A 5597-nucleotide genomic window follows, 5' to 3' on the forward strand; every position below is an offset into this window, starting at 1 on the left:
ACTATACTCCGCGGTCGAAATTATAGAGAGTGACTCATCGCTAGCTTTTGGACTAGTAAGGGGGATGAAGCGTGCCGGGAACGAAAATCCATTGGCGTGTCTGTGTAAAAGGCAACAAGATATAGAAAATATTGAAAAAAGATAATAAAACATAACATCTAATATTTTTTACGGTTTGCTATAACAGGCACTTTGATCCATTTTAATTATTACAGCATTTTAAAACGTCCCAGTTGTGTTTTTTTAATTCATAAATTTATTATAGCCATGGAATTAGACCCCTCGTCTACGCTTATGCTATGACGTTTCTCAGGACTGGTAAATCAAGTCCGTTTACACCCACTAAAAAAGCATTTCCCTATTCCCTACCAAGTGCAAAAGACAGAGATAGAATATAGATCGACGTTCAGTGTAACTTAGTCTATAGACGAGTATAAATTCTATCGATGTGCGTAGCGAGCGGCACAAAGATAAATAATATTGAACCCTATAAAAATCATTTTATATTTTATACGCATTATGGTAATAGTGTTTTTATATTATGTCTGAGTCACTCTCTATAATTTCGACCTCGGAGTATAGATCTTTATTTCCACTATTCGGTCACATGAATAAAAAAATATAGATGCGCGTATTCGTGGAGGAAGCACAGCGTGTTAAAAACTGTAGACGTTGTAGAGAGAAAATGCGATAGTTTGGGTATTCGCTCTCTCTCTTTTAATTTTATTTGTTCTTTTATTTTTACACACAGGTCAAGAAAAGACATAGATAAATAATTTAAGGTATTTGTTTGAATCTCAAATGATTCGTGTTTATATTTACTATTCCCCGTGTTGTGATTGGTTCATTTAAGTTTCGCGCCACTTTTACGCTCACATTTTGACATTTGCCAGAAAAATTGAGTTCGCCATTGTTGAGTTTCGTAGTGTAATCTATAGTCCATTGAAAAGTTACATTTGGGGTTGCAAAAGTCAGAGCACGCAATTTTATTTTGGACGTTAAGAAGGGGTTAGTGTAAAGTTAAATCCATGTTTGTGGGGTCGCAACCCTTGTGCATCGGCCGCCATCTTGTAAAAAGGGCTGCGAATGGTTTTTATACTACTACTTACTATATCGGGCAAACTATTCGTCGCACAGAAAATTTCTAAATACATTTTTTGTTGCAATGTAAATTCTCTACAAATTTAAACATTTAGTCGTAGAACCAAAATTAACAAAGTTATTAACGAAAATAGATACAAATTTGGGAACAAATTTTCTTTTGGTCGTTATAACTTTTTTTCTGGTCATTTTACAAAAAAATTACATCAGAGCATTTTGATAGAGGGTTTTTTCAAGGAATAATTTCCATTACAAACTTTTTCAAATTTTATTTATTTATTAGGGTTATACAGCGTTGCGGAACTTATACATTAATATGAATGATTAGACATAGGAGGTGTCCTTCCAAGTTTTCTTCCAGTTGTGCTACCACGTGCGTGCGTAACGTATTTAATTGTGAAAAGTATTTTGAGTTTTGTGGACACTATTTTGAATTTTGTGGACAAGAGGTGGGTTTCAGTGTCGACCAAGCAGAATCAGATGCAGATACCCTCATCGCTCGCTCCACTCTTGCTTCATCCCAATCGTTCGACTCAGTCACTATTGTCGCCGAAGATATCGACATTCTTGTCTTGCTCACGGCATTTGGAAGAACACATTCAAATGTATTTTTTTAAACCATTAAAAGGACGTACAGCCGAACAATTATATTGTCCGTCAAGTTTTTTGTACGGAGACGTCATTGTGGTTAATCTGTTGTTTCTCTATGCCTTCAGGATGTGACACGACTTCAGCAGTTTACAGCATCGGTAAAATGAAATTTCTCATAATCCTTGAGACACGTCCTGAGTTAGCTAGTGGAACAGCGTTATTCCTCAATGAGAGAATCGACCCTACTTTGCTCACTGCCGTTGGCGAACGTTTTTTCATCTCTTTATATGGTGGCAATAAAGATATGATGATTTTCTTGACAGTCTTAGATATAAACGATTCACCAAGTCAATGACAAAGAATACATTTAATTTGTCTTCACTTCCTCCAACACAAGACACAGCCCGCTTGCACAGCATTCGAGTCTATCATCAGGTCCAGTCGTGGCTCGGGAATTACAACGACCCTCAAGACTGGGTCTGGAAAAAGTATGGACAAATATTGATGCCTGTTCAAAGTTCAAAACCTCCAGCATCCCCTGTGCTTCTAAAGTTGATATTCTGCCGATGCAAAGGAACCTATGGAGCAATGTGTGAATGTCGGAAGGCAGGCCTCAAATGTTCTACAGTGTGCCTGAATTGTTCTGGGGAGACATGCAGCAACATAATGGAGATATCAAAGTTGATCGAGCAGAATGATTTTGAAGATGAACTGCCAACAATGACGCCACTTCATTCTCCATCCTTCCTCAACAATTCAAAATCGGAAGCTCAACCAGATCCTGAGTCGCAGCCTGGCCCATCAAAGAGACTGAGGACACAGTAGATTGGGAAATATATTTCGATATTTTTATGTCAGCTAGGAAATGTCCGTGGATTCTGCCTACTAGGGATACGACGTAAAAAAACGCGCCACCAAACTACCTCGTAGGAGGTGAGGAAAAGAGTCAATAACTAATTAACAACATTGCAATGTCAATCATTAAAATGTTTCTTTTAAAAATAATGGAAAGATGAGAGAAAACCTAATCATTCATATTAATGTATACTTACTAGTACTGGAGAATAGTGTAAGATTCGCATCGCTGTAAAACCCTAACAAATAAATCAAATTTGAAATAGGTTTGAAATGGAAATTATTCCTTGAAAATCCCTCTATCAAAATGCTCTGATGTAATTTTTTTGTAAAATTACCAGAAAAAAAGTTATAACGACCAAAAGAAAATTTGTTCCCAAATTTGTATCTATTTTCGTTAATAACTTTGTTATTTTTGGTTCTACGACTAAAAGTTATGGCACTAAATTTGTAGAGAATTTAATTTGCAACAAAAAATGCAATTACAAATTATCTGTGCAGAGAATAGTTTGCCCGATATAGTAAGTAGTAATATAAAAACCATTCGCAGCCCTTTTTACAAGATGGCGGCCGATGCACAAGGGTTGCGACCCCACAAACATAGATTTAACTTTACACTAACCCCCTCTTGACATCTAAAAAATAAAATTGCGTGCTCTGACTTTTGCACGCTAAGCCCAAAAAAATGTAACATTTCAATAGACTACTAATGTTTTTGCGTGTTTAATTATTTCGTCCTTGTTAGTAAGATTTTTTCCAGTGAAAAAAGTGTTGAACAATACCGAAGAAGTGCTATATTTGCAATATGTACCAAATGAAAGAAAATCAACGATCGTTCCATAAATAAGTAACAATAATCATAGACGTAGCAATAAAACAAGCTGTTGGGGTTAAATTTAAATATTTCGCTTTGACAAAATTTAAGTGCCAAAAAGCATTAGTAAATCAAATAAACAAAGGCGTAAAAAATTTAATCGATTTTTTTATATGTTACAGATTTCCGAAAAATCTTCTAATTAGAAGACACTGGTTTAGATGCTTGGGAATTCCATATACAGAAACAATATCTATATATACCTATGTATGCTCTGACCACTTTTGTAATAAAATGCAGGATAATATTCTTAGGATAAGGCATAAGTTAACAACAAATATTTTATTTCATAATCAATAAATTTCTATTTGAATAATATGGTTGTCTTTTTTCATTCATAACATTCATTCGATAGGGACAACCTAAAAAATAAACCAATTAACAGCTTTATTAGGGACAAACTTTAACTCCAGTAATATAGCCGTAACCTGCAATGTAAAAATCTACATGTAATTCTATATAAAATATATATTTAAACCTGTTCTAATTTTACACCGTGTCATACAGCTATTAAAATTAAAACTAGGGTATACCTACCCAAATGGAATTTAAATACTTTGTTTTGTTAAAATCTCGTGAAAATCATATTTATTAACATTAAGCTTAAGAGTATGATGAAATGTATCATTCCTTTTGTATATAAATGAGAGTAAAATTGTGTCAGTATATCATCTCCAGCGTATTCCAGGAAGAAGTAAATGTAGGGGACTGTGAAGTTCATAAGTAATAAAATAGGTTGAAGAAAAGTTAAATAATCTCATAGATACCTTAAGAAATAAAACAGGCTTTCTTAGCATACCTATTAATGGCACCATATTTTCCCGTATTACTAGTTATCTGCAGAAAATAAAATTTATAATTATAATTATTAAACTTGTTATTTTAGTTGCAATCAGCCCCTATAAAATGATACGCCACTGCCCATGAGGAAATGTAAACACAACTTCCTCACCCCTCCCATGAACTATTTTGGCTTCAAACCACATAGGTATAAATTATGTATCTATGTCTTTTCTTGATCTGTGTTTTTACATATAATCTCATATAATAACTAATGTCATTTTGTAGCAGTATCATTGAGTCAATTAATGAAAATCAAAAAACCATCGGCATATTTTACGTTCTATCAAGAGCCTTTGATGTCATTAATCCTACTCACTTACTCAATAAACTTGAGAAATATGGTATTCGTGGCCCACCACTATTGTGGATTCCATCGCATCTAAGCGATAGAAGTCAAATTGTAAGAATTAAAGATGTTTATTTATCAAAAAAAGTTTCTGTGGGTATCGAGGGAGTGTTTTAGCCCCACTCTAACTACACTCTAACTCTAATTACATTATTTATAAATGACCCTACCCTAAGACTTGAGGTCACTTGTTCTAGTTCGTTATTTGCAAACGACACATCTTGTTTAATTAGCTCAAAGGGAGAGTGTGATTTATGTAGATTATCGGAGGAATGCGTTGCTCAAATGGAACACTGGTGTTGTCAAAACGGCCTAGTGCTGAATTTAATAAAAACAAATTGTATAGAATTTTCATCTATTAATCTAAGACGGGACATAGCTTATTAATTAAGTCTTTAACGGGAGGTTTATTGCAAAGTTGATGCTGTTAAGTTTTTGGGAATTCACTTTGATAATCACATTTTATGGGAATTTCATATAAATGGAATTTTTTAAAAATTGGCTACAGAAAATTATGCTATCTGGAGTTTAGAAATTTTAAAACTATATCTACTATTACGGTTGCATTGAATCTATAATAAATTATGGAATTATCTGTTGGGAGTACAGTAGTAGTCGATATAAAGTTTTTATAAGTAATGCAAAAAAGAATAATCAGAAATATATTCAATTTAAAACGTACGTAGATCTTATTTTAAACAAAATGGAATTTTAACTGTTTATTCTTTGTATATCCTTAAACTGCGTGATTTATATAAAACCAAATTTAGAAAAATTCCCAAAAGAGGTGATCTGAATTCAAACGAATTAAGAAATTCAAACATTCTACACATGCCATACTGTAGAACTACCCAAGTCTCCAAATCGTCTAAAAAAATGTCACTCAAATTATATAATCATCTGCCTCACGATATCCGAGATATTCCAAATACTATACATTTTAAATACGGACTAAAGAAATTATTAAAGTTCTATTATTTTTATAAT

The sequence above is a fragment of the Anoplophora glabripennis genome, unplaced genomic scaffold (assembly GCF_000390285.2).
Source record: "Anoplophora glabripennis isolate ALB-LARVAE unplaced genomic scaffold, Agla_2.0 scaffold39, whole genome shotgun sequence".
NCBI lineage: Eukaryota > Metazoa > Arthropoda > Insecta > Coleoptera > Cerambycidae > Anoplophora > Anoplophora glabripennis.